The sequence below is a fragment of the Pongo pygmaeus genome, chromosome 14, assembly GCF_028885625.2.
Source record: "Pongo pygmaeus isolate AG05252 chromosome 14, NHGRI_mPonPyg2-v2.0_pri, whole genome shotgun sequence".
Classification (NCBI taxonomy): domain Eukaryota; kingdom Metazoa; phylum Chordata; class Mammalia; order Primates; family Hominidae; genus Pongo; species Pongo pygmaeus.
Genome location: NC_072387.2, coordinates 1,164,547 through 1,182,407, shown reverse-complemented (window position 1 = coordinate 1,182,407; position 17,861 = coordinate 1,164,547). Strand labels below are relative to the sequence as shown.

Genomic DNA, 17,861 nt, shown 5'->3' with positions numbered 1-17,861 from the left:
GCATTTATCCTGCCTGGTGTTCTTGGAGCTTCCTGGATCTTTGGTTTGGTGTCTGACATTAATACTGGAAGTTCTCAGACATGGTTGTTGCAGATCTTTCTTCTATTTCTTCTCCTCCTGGTATTCTTATTACTCTGATTCACCTTTTGTAGTTGTCCCACAGTCTTAGATATCATCTTCTGTTCTTTTCAGTGTTTCTTTTCTTTTTTAGTTTTCGAAGTTTCTGTTGATAAATCCTCAAGCCCAGAGATTCTTTACTCAGCTGAGTCTAGTCTACTAATAAGCCATCAGAGGTATTCTTCAGTTATTTACCACATTTTTTCACTACATTATGTTGATGGTTCTTACGATGTCTGTCTTTCTGATTGCATTACCCATCTACACTTGAATGCTGTCTACTTCATTCATTAGAGACCTTAGCATATTCTCCAGTGGTTAAAAAAAAAATTCCAAAATCATAGCTTTGTCTGCTTCTGAAGCTTGCTCTGTTGCTACAAATTGTATTTTTTTTTCTTTTTTTGCCTCTTAGTATGCCTTGTAATTTTTTCCCCTTTATTCCCAGGCATGAAGTACCCACTAAAAGTGACTGCTGTTAATATAGCTTCAGTAATGTGGTGATGAGGTGTCAGGGCAGGTGATGCTCTCTTAGTCTCTTTAGGCTGCTGTAATAAAATACTTTAGACTGAGTAATTCATAAACAACAGATAATATTGCTCACAGATCTGGAGGCTGGAAAGTCTAAGACTAAAGTGCCAGGACATTTGGTGTTTGGTGAAGGTCAAACATTCAGACACTCGCAACAACCCTAGTGGCAGCAGCAGTGTTCAGGAATCCTATGTGAGGGACAAACACTCAGACCCCAGCTGGAGTGTTCTAGAATCCTGTGTGAGGGAAAAACATTCAGACCCTCATACCCATGTTCTGGAATCCTATGTGAGGGACAAACATTCAGACCCCAGCAGTAGTGTTGTGGAATTTTATGTGAGGGACAAACATTCAGACCCTCGTAGCAGTGTTCTGGAATCCTGTGTGAGGGACAAAGATGCAGAAGGCAGCAACAGTGTTCTGGAATCCTATGTGAGCAACAAACTATCAGACCACAGCAGCAGTGTTCTGGAATCCTATGTGAGGGACAAACATTCAGACCCCAGCAGGAGTGTTCTGGAATCCTATGTGAGGGACAAACATTCAGACCCTAGCAGGAGTGTTCTGGAATCCTATGTGAGGGACAAACATTCAGACCCTCGTAGCAGTGTTCAGGAATCCTATGTGAGGGACAATTCAGCCCACAGCAGGAGTGTTATTCAGACCCTCGTAGCAGTGTTCAGGAATCCTATGTGAGGGACATTCAGCCCACAGCAGGAGTGTTCTGGAATCCTATGTGAGGGACACACATTGAGAGCCCAGCAGCAGTGTTCTGGAATCCTATGTGAAGGACAGACATTCAGACCCTCTTAGCAGTGTTCTGGAATCCTATGTGAGGGACAAACATTCAGACCACAGCAGTAGTGTTCTGGAGTCCTATGTGAAGGACAAACATTCAGACCCTCGTAGCAGTGTGCTGGAATGTTAAGTGAGGGACAGACATTTAGACCCTCGCAGCAGTGTTCTGGAATCCCATCTGAAGGACAAACATTCAGGCACTCGCAGCAGTGTTCTGGAATTCTATGTGAGGAACAGACATTCAAACACCAGCAGAAGTGTTCTGGAATCCTATGTGATGGACAGACATTCAGACACCAGCAGAAGTGTTCTGGAATCCTATGTGAGGGACAAACTTTCAGACCACAGCACGAGAGATCTGCAATCCTATGTGAGGGACAAACTTTCAGACCACAGCAGGAGTGTTCTTGAATCCTATTTGAAGGCAAACATTCAGACCCCAGGAGCAGTGTTCTGAAATCCTATTTAAGGGCAAATATTCAGACCCCAACGTGAATGTTCTAGAATCCTATGTGAGGGACAAACATTCAGACCATAGCAGGAGTGTTCTGGAATCCTATGTGAGGGACATTCAGACCCTCATAGCAGTGTTCTGGAATCCTATGTGAGGGACATTCAGACCCTCATAGCAGTGTTCTGGAATCCTATGTGAGGGACAGATATTCAGACCACAGCAGGAGTGCTCTGTAATCCTATGTGAGGGACAAACATTCAGAACCTCGTAGCAGTGTGCTGGAATCTTATGTGAGGGACAGACATTTAGAGCCTCGAAGCAGTGTTCTGGAATCCCATGTAAGGGACAAACATTCAGACCTTCCCAGCAGTGTTCTGGAATTCTATGTAAGGGACAGACATTCAGACCCAGCAGCAGTGTTCTGGAATCCTACGTGAGGTACAAACATTCAGACACCAGCAGAAGTGTTCTGGAATCCTAGGTGTGGGATAAACATTCAGACCCTTGTAGCAGTGTTCTGGAATCCTATGTGAGGGACAAACATTCAGACCACAGCAGCAGTTTTCTGGAATGCTATGTGACAGAAAAACATTCAGACCCTCGTAGCAGTTTCCTGGACTCCTCTATGTCAAGGACATTAAGACAACAGCCACAGTGTTCTGGAATCCTGTGTGACAGACAAACATTCAGACCACAGCAGAAATGTTCTGGAATCCTATGTGAGGGACAAACTTTCAGACCACAGCAGGAGTGTTCTGGAATCCTATGTGAGGGACAAACATTCAGACCACAGCAGGAGTGTTCTGGAATCCTAAGTGAATGACAAACATTCAGACCTTCGTAGCAGTGTTCAGGAATCCTATGTGAGAGACAAACATTCAGACCACAGCAGGAGTGTTCTGGAATCCTATGTGAGGGACAAACATTCAGACTGTTGTAACAGTGTTCTGGAATCCTATGTCAGGGACCAACATTGAGACCCTCATAGCAGTGTTCTGGAATCCTATGTCAGGGACATTCAGAGAACAGCCTCAGTGTTCTGGAATCCTATGTGACTGACAAACATTTAGACCACAGCAGAAATGTTCTGGAATCCTATGTGAGGGACAAATTTCAGACCACAGCAGGAGTGTTCTGGAATCCTATGTGAGGGACAAACATTCAGACTCCAGCAGCATTGTTCTTGAATGTGATATGAGGGACAAACATTCAGACTACAGCAAGAGTGTACTGGAGTCCTATGTGAAGGACAAACATTCAGAACACAGCAGGAGTGTTCTGAAATCCTATGTGAGGGACAAACATTCAGACCACAGCAGGAGTGTTCTGGAATCCCTTGTGAAGGACAAACATTCAGACCCTTGTAGCAGTGTTCTGGAATCCTATGCGAGGGACATTCAGAACACAGCAGGAGTGTTCTGAAATCCTATGTGAGGGACAAACATTCAAACCACAGCAGGGGTGTTCTGGAGTCCTATGTGAGTGTCATTCAGACAACAGCAGGAGTGTTCTGGAATCCTATGTGAGGAACAAACATTCAGACCACAGTAGGAGTGTTCTGGAATCCTATGTGAGGGACAAACATTCAGACCCTTGTAACAGTGTTCTGGAATCCAATGTGAGGGAGAAACATTCAGACCCCAGCAGCAGTGTTCTGGAATACTCTGTGAGGGAAAAACATTCATACCCTTGTAGCGGTGTTCTGGAATCCTATGTGAGGGAAAAAAACTCAGAATCCCAGAGCAGTGTTCTGGAATCCTATGTGAGGGACAAACATTCAGTCCACAGCAGCAGTGTTCTGGAATGCTATGTGAGGGACAGACATTCAGACCACAGCAGGAGTGTTCTGGAATGCTATCTGAGGGACAAACATTCAGACCCTAGCAGCAGTGTTCTGGAATCTTATGTGATGGACAAACATTCAGACCCTTGTAGCAGTCTTCTGGAATCCTATGTGAGGCACAAACACTCAGAACCCAGCAGCAGTGTTCTGGATTCCTATGTGAGGGACAAATATTCAGACCCTTGTAGCGGTGTTCTGAAATCCTATGTGAGGGACAAATGCTCAGAATCCAGCAGCAGTGTTCTGGAATCCTATGTGAGGGACAAATGCTCAGAATCCAGCAGCACTGTTCTACAATCTTATGTAAGGGACAAACATTCAGACCAGAGTAGGAGTGTTCTGGAATCCTATGTGAGGGACAAACATTCAGATTCCAGCAGCAGTGTTCTTGAACGCTATGTAAGGGACAAACATTCAGACTACAGCAGGAGTGTTCTGGAGTCCTATGTGAGGGACAAACATTTAGAACACAGCAGAAGTGTTCTGAAGTCCTATGTGAGGTACAAACATTCAGACCACAGCAGGAATGTTCTGGAATCCCTTGTGAAGGACAAACATTCAGGCCTTTGTAGCAGTGTTCTGGAATCCTATGTGAGGGACAAACATTCAGAACACAGCAGGAGTGTTCTGAAATCCTATGTGAGGGACAAACATTCAAACCACAGCAGGAGTGTTCTGGAGTCCTATGTGAGTGTCAGACATTCAGGCAACAGCAGGAGTGTTCTGGAATCCTATGTGAAGAACAAACATTCAGACCACAGTAGGAGTGTTCTCGAATCCTATGTGAGGGACAAACATTCAGACCCCAGCAGCAGTGTTCTCGAATCCTCTGTGAGGGAAAAACATTCATACCCTCGTAGCAGTGTTCTGGAATCCTATGTGAGGGGAAAAAACTCAGAATCCAGAAGCAGTGTTCTGGAATCCTAATTGAGGGACATTCAGTCCACAGCAGCAGTGTTCTGGAATGTTATGTGAGGGACAAACATTCAGACCGTAGCATGAGTGTTCTGGAATCCTATGTGAGGGAAAAAAACTCAGAATCCAGAAGTGGTGTTCTGGAATCCTATGTGAGGGACATTCAGTCCACAGCAGTAGTGTTCTGGAATGCTATGTGAGGGACAAACATTCAGACCATAGCATGAGTGTTCTGGAATCCTATGTGAGGGACAAACATTCAGACTATAGCAGGAGTGTTATGGAATCTTATGTGAGGGACAAACATTCAGACCACAGCAGGAGTGTTCTGGAATGCTATCTGAGGGACATTCAGACCCCAGCAGCAGTGTTCTGGAATCCTACGTGAGGGACATTCAGACCCTCATAGCAGTGTTCTGGAGTCCTATGTGAGGGACAATCTCTCAGAACCCAACAGCATTGTTCGGAATCCTATGTGTGGACAAACATTCAGACCACAGCAGGAGTGTTCTGGAATCCTGTGTGAGGAGCAAACATTCAGACCCTTGTAACAGTGTTCTGGAATCGTATATGAGGGACAAACATTCAAACCCCAGCAGTAGTGTTCTGGAATCCTATGTGAGGGACAAACTTTCAGACCTTCATAGCATTGTTCTGGAATCCTATGTGAGGAACAGACGCTCAGAACTTAGCAGCAGTGTTCTGGAATCCTGTGTGATGGACAAACATTCAGACCACAGCGGGAGTGTTCTGGAATCCTTTGTGAGGGAGAAACAATCAGACCACCGTAGGAGTGTTCTGGAATCCTATGAGAGGGACAAACATTGAGAACCTTGTAGCAGTGTTCTGGAATCCTATGTGAGGGACAGACACACAGAACCTAACAGCAGTGTTCTGGAATCCTATGTGAAGGAGAAACATTCAGACCACAGCAGGAGTGTTCTGCAATCCTATGTGAGGGACAAATATTCAGACCCTCATAGCACTGTTCTGGAATCCTATGGTAGGAACAAACATTCAGGCCACAGCAGCAGTTTTGTGGAGTCCTATGTGAGGGACAAACACTCAGAACCCAGCAGTATTGTTCTGGAGTCCTATGTGAGAAATAAACATTCAGACCACAACAGGAGTGTTCTGGAATCCTTTGTGAGGAACAAACATTCAGACCACACCAGCAGTGTTCTGGAATCTTGTTTGAGGGACAAAGATTCAGATCCCAGCAGCAGTGTTCTGGAATCCTATGTGAGGGACAAACATTCTGACCCTTGTAGCAGTGTTCGGGAATCCTATGTGAGGGACAAACATTCAGATCACAGGAGGGGTGTCCTGGAATCCTTTGTGAGATTGAAATTTTCAGACCACTGCAGCAGTGTTCTGGAATCCTATGTGAGGAACAAACTTTCAGACAACAGTAGGAGTGTTCTGGATTCCTATGTGATGGACAAACATTCAGCCTCGCAACAGTGTTCTGGAATCCTATGTCAGGGACAACGATTCAGACCCCAGCAGCATTGTTCTGGAATCCTATGTGAGGGACAAACATTCAGACCACAGCAGGAGTGTTCTGGAATCCTTTGTGAGGGACAAACAATCAGACCACAGCAGGAGTGTTCTCGAATCCTATTTGAGGGACAAACATTCAGACTCTCGTAACAGTGTTCTGGAATCCTATGTCAGGGACAATGATTCAGACCCCAGCAGCATTGTTCTGGAATCCTATGTGAGGGACAAACATTGAGACCACAGCAGGAGTGTTCTGGAATCCTTTGTGAGGGACAAACAATCAGACCACAGCAGGAATGTTCTCGAATCCTATTTGAGGGACAAACATTCAGACCCTCGTAGCAGTGTTCTGGAATCCTATGTGAGAGACAAATATTCAGACCCCAGCAGCAGTGTTCTGGCATCCTGCGTGAGGGGCAAACATTCAGACCTTTGTAGCAGTGTTCTGGAGTCCTATGTGAGGGACAAACCCTCAGAACCCAACAGCAGTGTTCTGGAATCCTATGTGAGGGACAAACATTCAGACCACAGCAGGATTATTCTGGAATCCTATGTGAGGTACCAACATTCAGACTCCAGCAGCAGTGTTCTGCGGTCCTAGTGAGGGACAATCATTAAGACCCTCGTAGCAGTGTTCTGGAATCCTCAGTCAGGGGAAATACTCAGAACCCAGCAGCAGTATTTTGGAATCCTATGTGAGTAGTAAACATTCTGACCACAGCAGGAGTGTTCTGGAATCCTTTTTGAGGAACAAACATTCAGACCACAGCAGGAGTGTTGTTGAGTCCCTATGTGAGGTACAAACATTCAGACCCTCGTAGCAGTGTTCTGGAATCCTATGGGAAGGACAGACACTCAGAACCCAGCAGAAGTGTTCTGGAATCCTATGTGAGGGTCAAACATTCAGACCACATTAGCAGTGTTCTGTAATCCTATGTGAGGGAAAAACATTCAGACCACAGCAAGAGTGGTCTGGAAGCCTATGTGAGGGACAAACATTCAGACCCTCGTAGCAGTGTTCTGGAATCCTTCGTGAGGGACAAACTTTCAGACCCCAGCAGCAGTGTTCTGGAATCCTATGTGAAGGAGAAACGTTTAGACCACAGAATCAGTGTTGTGGAATCTTAAATGAGGAACAAACATTCAGACCACAGCAGTAGTGTTCTGGAATCCTATGTGAGGGACAAACATTCAGAACCCAGCAGTAGTGTTCTGGAATCCTATGTGAGGGACAAACATTCAGACCACAGCAGAAGTGTTCTCTAATCCTATGTGAGGGACAAACATTCAGACCCTCGCTGTGGTGTTCTGGAATCCTATATGGGGGACAAACCATTCAGACCCTCGTAGCAGTGTTTTGGAATCCTATGTGAGGGACAATCACTCAGACCCTAGCAGCAGTGTTCTGGAATCCTATGTGAGGGACAAACACTCAGACCACAGCAGTAGTGTTTTGGAATCTTATGTCTTATGTGAGGGCAAACAGACCCCTGCAAAGAGGGACAATTTGACCTCCTCTTTTCCTAATTGAATCCACTTTATTTCTTTCTCTTGCCTCATAGCCCTGGCCAGAACTTCCAACACTATGTTGAATAGGAGTGATGAGAGAGGGCATCCCTGTCTTGTGCCCGTTTTCAAAGGGAATCCTTCCAGTTTTTGCCCATTCAGTATGATATTGGCTATGCGTTTGTTATGAATAGCTCTTATTATTTATAGGTAAGTCTCATCAATACCTAATTCATTGAGAGTTTTTTAGTATGAGGGGCTGTTGAATTTTGTCCAAGGCCTTTTCTGTGTGTATTGAGATAATCATGCGGTTTTTGTCTTTTATTCTGTTTATATGCTGGATTACATTTATTGATTTGCATACGTTGAACCAGCCTTGCATCCCAGGGATGAAGCCATCCTGATCATGGTCGATAAGCTTTTTGATGTGCTGCTGGATTGGGTTTGCAAGTATTTTATTGAGGATTTTTGCATCGATGTTTATCAGGGATATTGGTCTAAAATTCTCTTTTTTGTTATGTCTCGTCCAGGCTTTGCTATCAGGATGATGCTGCTGGCCTCATAAAATGAGTTAGGGAAGATTCCCTCTTTTTCTATTGATTGGAATAGTTTCAGAAGGAATGGTACCAGTTCCTCCTTGTAACTCTGGTAGAATTCGGCTGTGAATCCATCTGGTCCTGGACTCTTTTTGGTTGGTAAGCTATTATTGCCTGAATTTCAGAGCCTGTTATTGGTCTATTAAGAGATTCAACTTCTTCCTGGTTTAGTTTTGGGAAGGTTTATGTGTCGAGGATTTATCCATTTCTTCTAGATTTTCTAGTTTATTTGCATAGAGGTGTTTACAGTATTCTCTGATGGTAGTTTGTATTTCTGTGGGATCGGGGGTGCTATCCCCTTTATCATTTTTTATTGCATCTATTTGATTCTTCTCTCTTTTCTTATCAGTCTTGCTAGTGGTCTATCAATTTTGTTGATATTTTCAAAAAACCAGCCCCTGGATTCATTGATTTTTTGAAGGGTGTTTTGTGTCTCTATTTCCTTCAGTTCTGCTCTGATCTTAGTTATTTCTTGGAAGTCAAATTGTCCCTGTTTGCAGATGACATGTTTGTATATCTAGAAAACCCCATCATTTCAGCCCAAAATCTCCTTAAGCTGATAAGCAACTTCAGCAAAGTCTCAGGATACAAAATCAATGTGCAAAAATCACAAGCATTCTTATACACCAATAACAGGCAAACAGAGAGTCAAATCATGAGTGAACTCCCATTCACAATTGCTTCAAGGAGAATAAATTACCTAGGAATCCAACTTACAAGGGATGTGAAGGAGCTCTTCAAGGAGAACTAGAAACCACTGCTCAACAAAATAAAAGAGGACACAAACAAATGGAAGAACATTCCATGCTCCATGCTCATGGATAGGAAGAATCAATATCATGAAAATGACCATACTGCCCAAGGTAATTTATAGATTTAATGCCATCTCCATCAAGCTACCAAGGATTTTCTTCGCAGAATTGGAAAAAACTGCTTTAAAGTTCATATGGAACCAAAAAAGAGCCCGCATCGCCAAGTCAGTCCTAAGCCAAAAGAACAAAGCTGGAGGCATCACACAACCTGACTTCAAACTATACTACAAGGCTACAGTAACCAAAACAGCATGGTACTGGTACCAAAACAGAGATATAGACCAATAGAACAGAACAGAACCCTCAGAAATAATACCACACATCTAGAACTATCTGATCTTTGACAAACCTGACAAAAGAAATGGGGAAAGGATTCCCTATTTAACAAATGGTGCTGGGAAAACTGGCTAGCCATATGTAGAAAGCTGAAAGCAGATCCCTTCCTTACACCTTACACAAAAATTAATTCAAGATGTATTAAAGACTTAAATGTTAGACCTAAAACCATAAAAACCCTAGAAGAAAACCTAGGCAATACCATTCAGGACATAGGCATGGGCAAGGACTTCATGTCTAAAACACCAAAAGCAATGGCAACAAAAGCCAAAATTGTCAAATCAGATCTGATTAAACTAAAGACCTTCTGCACAGCAAAAGACATCAGATTGAACAGGCAACCTACAGAATGGGAGAAAATTTTTGCAACCTACTCATCTGACAAAAGGCTAATATCCAGAATCTACAAAGAACTCAAACAAATTTACAAGAAAAAACCCCATCAACAAGTGGGCAAAGGATATGAACAGACACTTCTCAAAAGAAGACATTTATGCAGCCAACAGACACATGAAAAAATGGTCATCATCACTGGCCAGAGAAATGCAAATCAAAATCACAATGAGATATCATCTCACACTAGTTAGAATGGCTATGATTAAAAAGTCAGGAAACAACAGGTGCTGGAGAGGATGTGGAAAAATAGGAACACTTTTACACTGTTAGTGGGATTGTAAAGTAGTTCAACCATTGTGGAAGACAGTGTGGTGATTCCTCAGGAATCTAGAGCTAGAAATACCATTTGACCCAGCCATCCCATTACTGGAATTATTCCCAATGGTATATAAATCATGCTACTATAAAGACACATGCACACGTATGTTTATTGCAGTGCTACTCACAATAGCAAAGACTTGGAACCAACTGAAATGTCCAAATGTCCAACAATGATAGACTGGATTAAGAGAATGTGGCACATATACACCATGGAATACTATGCAGCCTTAAAAAATGATGAGTTCATGTCCTTTGTAGGGACATGGATGCAGCTAGAAACCATCATTCTCAGCAAACTATCACAAGGACAAAAAACCAAACACCGCATGTTCTCACTCATAGGTGGGAATTGAACAATGAGAACACATGGACACAGAAAGGGGAACATCACACACCAGGGCCTGTTGTGGGGTGAGGGGAGGGGGGAGGGATAGCATTAGGAGATATACCTAATGTAAATGACGAGTTGCTGGGTGCAGCACACCAACATGGCACATGTATACATATGTTAAGAACCCTGCACGTTTTGCACATATATCCTAGAACTTAAAGTATAATAAATATATATATATATAAATTCAATACGGAAAATATATTAAAAAAAGAAAACCTGGTATATTATTTGGCAGTAAAAAAAAGAAAACGCTGTCATTTTTGAACAACATGGATGAACCTGGAGGACAACATGTTAAGTGAAATAAGCCAGGCACAGAAAGACAAATATATCATGACATGACTCCTACTGGTATGTAAAAAAGTTGATCTCATAGAATTACAAAGTACAATGGTGGGTATCAAAGCTAGGGGTAAAGGGGAGTTGCGGTGATGTTAATCAGAGGATACATACTTAGAGTTAGTTAGAAGGAATAAATTTCAGGAGATGTAGAGCAAGGTGATTGTAATTGATGATGACATATTGCATTCTTGAGAAATAGAAAGTTAATGTTATGTGTATTCACCAGAAAAATGATAACTATGTGAGTTGATGTATTTGTTAATTAGCTAGATTTGACCTTTTCACAATGTATGCTTACTTTGTCCCTCACATAGGATTCCAGAACACTGCTGCTGGGTTCTGAATGTTTGTCCCTCAGTTAGGATTCCAGAACACTACTGTGAGAGTCTCAATGTTTGTCCCTCACATAGGATTCCAGAACGCTACTGCATTGGTCTGAATGTTTGTCCCTCACGTTTTACATTACAAAAACTTGCAATATCATATGTCAATTAAAAATAAATATTAATAAAGTAATTTTAAAAAGACAGAAAAAAAAAAACCGGACTACAGCGGCCGTGTTCTGGAATCCTATGTGAGGGACAAACATTCAGACGCCAGCAGCAGTGTTGTGGGATCCTATGTGATGGACAAACATTCAGACCGTCCCAGCAGTGTTCTGGAATACTATGTGTGGGACAGACACTCAGACCCCAGCAGCAGTGTTTTGGAATCCTATGTGAGGTACAAACATTCAAACCCTGGAATCAGTGTTCTGGAATCGTATGTGAGGGAAAAACTTTCAGACCACAGCAGCTGTGTTCTGGAATCCTATGTGATGGACAAACATTCAGACCCTCGTAGCAGTGTTCTGGAATCTTATGTGAGGGACAAACATTCAGACTACAGCAGGAGTGTTCTGGAATCCTATGTGAGGGAGAAACATTCAGACCCCAGCAGCAGTGTTCTGGAATCCTACGTGAGGCACCATCATTCAGATCATTGCATTAGTGTTCTGGAATTCTAAGTGAGGGAAAAACATTCATAATCTAGCAGCAGTGTTCTGGAATGCTATGTGAGGGACAAACATTCAGACCCCAGCAGCAGTGTTCTGGAATCCTATGTGAGGGACAATCATTCAGATCATTGCATTAGTGTTTTGCAATCCTATTTGAAGGACAAACACTCAGACCCCAGGAGCAGTGTTCTGGAATCTTATGTGAGGGACAGACATTCAGACCGCAGCAGCAGTGTTCTGGAATCTTATGTGAGGGACAAACATTCAGACCACGGCAGCAGTGTTCTGGAATCCTATGTGAGGGACAAACAGACCACAGCAAGAGTGTTCTGGAATCTTATGTGAGGGACAGATATTCAGACCATGGCAGCAGTGTTCTGGAATCATATGTAACAGACATTCAGACCACAGCAGGAGTGTTCTGGAATCCTATGTGAAGGACTAACATTCAGACCACAGCAGCAGTGTTCTGGAATTCTATGTAACAGACAAACATTCAGAACCTCGTAGCAGTGTTCTGGAATCCTATGTGAGGGACAGACATTTAGACCCTCGCAGCAGTGCTCTGGAATCCTATGTGAGGGAGAAACCTTTAGACCCTTGCAGCAGCGTTCTGGAGTTCTATGTGAGGGACAGACATTCAGAACCCAGCAGCAGTGTTCTGGAATCCTATGTGAGGTACAAACATTTAGACCCCAGCAGCAGTGTTCTGGAATCCTATGTGAGGGACATTCAGACCATGGCAGCAGTCTTCTGGAATCCTATGTAACGGACAAATATGCAGAACCTCGTAGCAGTGATCTGGACTCCTATGTGAGGTACAAACATTCACTCCCCAGCAGCAGTGTTCTGGAATCCTATGTGAGGGTCAAACATTCTGACCCTCGTAGCAGTGTTCTGGAATTCTATGTGAGGGACAGACATTCAGACCCCAGCAGCAGTGTTCTGGAATCCTATGTGAGGGACAAACATTCAGACCCCAGCAGCAGTGTTCTGGAATCCTAGGTTAAGGGCAAACATTCAGACCCCAGCATCAATGTTCTGGAATCCTATGTGAGGGACAAACATTCAGACCCTCGTAGCAGTGTTCTGGAATCCTATGTGAGGGAGAAACATTCAGACCTCAGGAGCAGCGTTTTGGTATCGTATGTGAGGGACAAACACACAGACCCCAGCAGCCGTGTTCTGGAATGCTATGATTGGGTCTATACTGTGAACCTCAGAAGTGTTCCTCCGTTTAATTAATTTTCCACCTTAGGTGGAACATGATTAGAATGGGCTGCAGTGGAAGGGGATATTTCCCTTTCCCTCCGTTATTTAGTCTCTGATTATACTAGAGCAGATTAGGCTGAAGTTAAGTAGTTTCTCCTGTGGACAAGCCTTGTTAAGATGGGGTGCTCTGGCATATTTCAAAATGGTTTTCCTTTTTCCTTCCAAAAGGTTGAAGCAGGAGGGGAGTTTTTTCAGGTATTTGTCACAGGAGCCTGGTGAAGCTCCATGAGACAATTTTACAGTATTGTGCCCCTCACTCACAATAACTCTATCTCTTTGTAGTTTTTACCACTTAGAGTTGTCCACGCGGATCCTCCAGCCATTCACCAGTTACAGTTTGAGTTTTTCTACTCCAGCACTGATTCCAAAGTTGGTTTCAGTAGTGAGTCCGTTTTCCTGTAAGCCATAAAGTCCTATATTCACTTCTCTGTCTCTGCAATCCTGGGGGCAGTGGTTTGCCCTGTGTCCTCCCCTGAGTTTCAAATCTAGAAAGAATTGTTGATTTTTTAGTCTGTTCGGCTTTTTATTTGTTGTTAAGGTTGTGTCATATTAATTTGTTGTGAAGATTGTTATTAAAAATTATTGTAAAGTAATTATTGATTACTTCCAAGCTTCTTACATGCAGAAATAGGAACCTGGAATGTGTTTCTAAAACTGTTTTCTCAATGCGTATATGCACAGTTAAAGGATTTTTTTCCACAGGACTATGGTCGTGATGAATTATATTAGTAGACTTCCGAATATTGAATTTTTCTTTATTCGTGGAATAAACTCAGAAAGTTCCTTCTTGGTCTTCACAGTCTATTTCTTTTCTTGTGTAAATGTTAGTGTTTCTGTTGATTCTGTAGTTGTTTCTTTTATTCTTTCATTCTCTTATTTTCATTTGTTCTGATGGATTCAGGTACCATTGAAATGCTGGTAGTTTCCAAATCTTTATCTTTAGTTTTGATCTCTCTTCTGAACCACTGGAGCCATATTCCCAATTGCCAGTTGGACATTCCTACATATGGAACCTCAGATGTTTCACACATGATATGTCAAGTCTGTGTCACTTCTGGTTATCATATTCTTTTATTTTTTGCAAACTTCACTTCACAACACCAGTACCAAACTAGCTGGATCATGGCAGATAACTTGGAAACAAAACTCCCCTTTTTACCCACTGCACAGCAAATTGGTACCAAATCCTGTTTCTACATTTTTTTCCTTTTAAGAACTGCTTCCCTATTGTGTATTCTTACACTCCATGTCCTGATGTAGGTGGTCACATCTGTCTTCCTGTTTACTCCCTTCTGGCTTTCCCTTAAGCCCTTTCCCATTCTCTTTCTCAGGGATGGCTCTTAAAATGCCAATATGGTCATGTAACTTTTCTGTCCTTACTGGACCTCCTTATTTACACCTGTTTGTGAAGTGACTATGTTCACCCTGGGTGGATACAGCAATTTTTTGTCCCATAGAAAGGAAATTTTGAAATGCTAGTGTATATGCTTTTAATTATACTTACCCTTTTGTATCCATGGGTTTTGCATCTGTGGATTCAGCCAACTTCAGATTGAAAATATTCCCACAAAAATAGATGGTTGTCTCTGTGCAGAGCATCTACAGAAATTTTTCTTGTCATTATTTCCTAAACAGTACAGTATAAGAGCCATTTATGTAGCATTACATTGTCTTCAGTATTATATGTAATCTAAAGAGTTAAAGTTCAGTCATGCATGGCTTATTAATGGGATTACTTTCTGAGAAATGCATCTTTAGGTAATTTCATTGTTTTGTGAACTTCATAGTGTTACAAAAACCTACATGATATGTATATTTTTATTTATATGTTTTTGGTATATAAGTAACCAGATGGCTCAGAGCCGTTATTGAATATAGTTTTCTGCACTTCATCTGCAATGCCAATATCAGGTTTCTGTGTACGTTTCATCATCATCTTATGGGACTATTGTGATATACATGTTTCATCATTGACTGAAATGTTATTATGCAGCTCATGACTGTATATAGGAGGATGTACATAAGTTTTATGCAAATATGAGACTAGTTTATATAAGAGAGTTATCTAATCTGTGGATTTTGGTATCTGGGAGTATCTTGGAATCAGTCCTCATGGATACTGAGGAAGTAATGTAATGTAAAAATGATAGGTGCATAAGAATTTTTGAAATTAGGTCAAATATTTAAATGCAGAATCACTGCATAATCAATTCCTTAAATATTGCCTTTAGCTTTCATCACTGCCCAGGATCATTCGTCTAGGCATGGTGCTGTCCAGAGTTCCATTAAAGTGGTGTGTGTTCTCTTTGCCTTTGTGAGTAGACTTCTGATACTTTCCCATAGTCATGAGGATTCATGGTTCGTGTGGAAGAGCCAAACACCTGATTTTTCAGTAAAGTGGAACCTCATGATGCAAAATAAAACTTATTTTCTTCTTCTCTCTTATTTTAGTCTGCATTGAACTTGTGTCTCAATGAGTTCACCTAAACATCATTCCCAGTATGTGTTTATACTTATATATTCATAACCAGATCATGAGCTCCTTTGAGGAGTAGAATTTTATTCCTCTTTTTTTTTTTTTTTTTTGAGAGATAGGCTCTCTGTTGGCCAGGCTGGAGTTCAGTGGTGTGATCATAACTCACTGCACTGTCAAACTCTTGTGCTTAAGCAATCCTTCAGCCTCAGTTTCCAGAGTAGCCAGGACTACAGGCATGCAGCATGATGCCTTTTTTTTTATTATTTTTGTAGTGAGAGGGTTTTGCATTTTGTTTATACTTTTATCCCCAGCAATAAGGATGGTTCTAGATCTATAAGGTGAACTTTGTAATACAATTTTATTAATTCATAAGTTATTACAGTGGAAGCATATTTCTACTGTGATTACTCCTTCTCTCACCATAAACAGTACAAAACAAACTACATCTTATGTAAAATACATATAAGACACATGGACACACAAGAGAGTGAATTCCCAGATTCATGTTCTTTTGACCCTGGGCTGATGCTTTGACTTGAGGAAAAATGTGCCATTACAGGGGTTGGTGTCCTTTGAAGATGTGGCTGTGCACTTCACCTGGGAGGAGTGGCAGGACCTGGATGACGTTCAGAGGACCCTCTACAGGGACGTGATGCTGGAGACCTACAGCAGCCTGGTATCATTGGGTGAGTAAAACTTCCCAGTAACTCCCAGGAATGTGTTTTGTTGTTGGTAAATATAGGAACCCTTTTAAGGTATAATAATATTTACTTGTAAGATTCCAGTTGATGAAAAATGTGTCACTACTCTGTAATGAAGTGTTCAAATTGGCTCCTTCATTGCGCAGTCCCTGAAGCCCAGCTGTTGTCATTCTGAAAAGGATTTGACTTAGTGGTTTGACAAAGTCTTCCACTGTTTCTCGTTATCAGGGCATTGCATTCCCAAACCTGAGAGGATCTTCAAGCTAGAGCAAGGAGCAGAGCCATGGATAGTAGAAGAAGCCCCAAACCTGAGACTTTCAAGTCAGTTGGTGAATATTGGGCAGGGAGGCCTGGAGGACTAATGCCCAGCAGATTTTTGTAGTGTTATCTTGTTTTCACCACTTTTTTCCCTAGATCTTTGACCTGAAGACTGTTGGTCTGCATTAAATGTGCATTATATAGTCCCCAGGGGTAACTCTCATGCATATATCCCAGTCTCTTATTTTTCTGAGTATCTTCTATTTACCCCAAATCCAATCCCTGCCATCCTCTCCTCAGGCCTTTTTCTTTGCTATTTGTTTTCTCTATTTCCCTCTTTTCCTCTATTCTGATGTATCTTAAAAAATTTTTTTGGACATTCATGCATTTATTTATCTGTTGAATGTATCTTAAGCGATTTTTAAGAATCAGTCATTATAACAATGATGATGAAAATAGTGTTTCATTTTAAGCTGTAGCTTTATTCTTGTTTTATTTGTTATTAAACAGATAGTTCTCACTCTGTTTCTCAGACTGAAGTGCAGTGGCATGATTATAGTTCACTGTAATGATGAACTCCTGGGCTCAAGTGTTCCTCACACCCTAGCCTCCCAAGTAGCTAGGACTACAGGTGTGTGCCACCACACCCGGCTAATTTTTTATTGTTTGTGGAGATGAGGTCTTGTTCTATTGCCCAGGCTGGTCTCGAACTTCTGGCCTTAAATGATCCTTGTAGACCCCCACCTACAAAAAAAAAAATAGTAGCTGAGTATGGTGACATGGGCTTGTAATCCCAGGTTTTATACTTGGGAGGCTGAGGTGGAAGGATTGCTTGAGCTCAGGAGTTTGAAGCTTCAGTGAGCTATGATAGCAACACTGCACTCCAGCCTGGGTAACAGAGTAAGATCCTGTCTCAGAAAGAAATTATGAAGCTGAGGGGGACCCATCATAGGGGCCTGGATAGGGGTGGTGCTGGACCTGGGAGGAGAACCAGAAGATTCTGGGTCTCAAGTCCAAAGAAACCAATTATTTCCTGTTGAAGGGCTCAGATTTCTGTTTGAGAGTGGAGTTTGTAGTTACCATTTGAAGATGAGAAATGTACAGGAAACTTCATTTTTAAATGAAACTGTGTGACATCTGAAACTCCAAAACACAAAATAAAACCCTTCAAAAATGGTGAATTACCAAGCAGGGGTGTGTGAGTGGAGAGGGGCAGGGCTGTTGATCTCAGAAGGAACCAGAAATACACTTTTCAAAGATGACGGGCACAGCCTGAGTTGCAGAACCAATCCTTCA

General features: G+C 42.1%; 1 pseudogene; it reads left to right on the top strand.

The window, feature by feature from the left end:
* The window catches only part of LOC134738042 (zinc finger protein 717-like), a 48,339-nt pseudogene that overhangs the window by 24,245 nt on the left and 6,233 nt on the right, over positions 1-17,861 (top strand).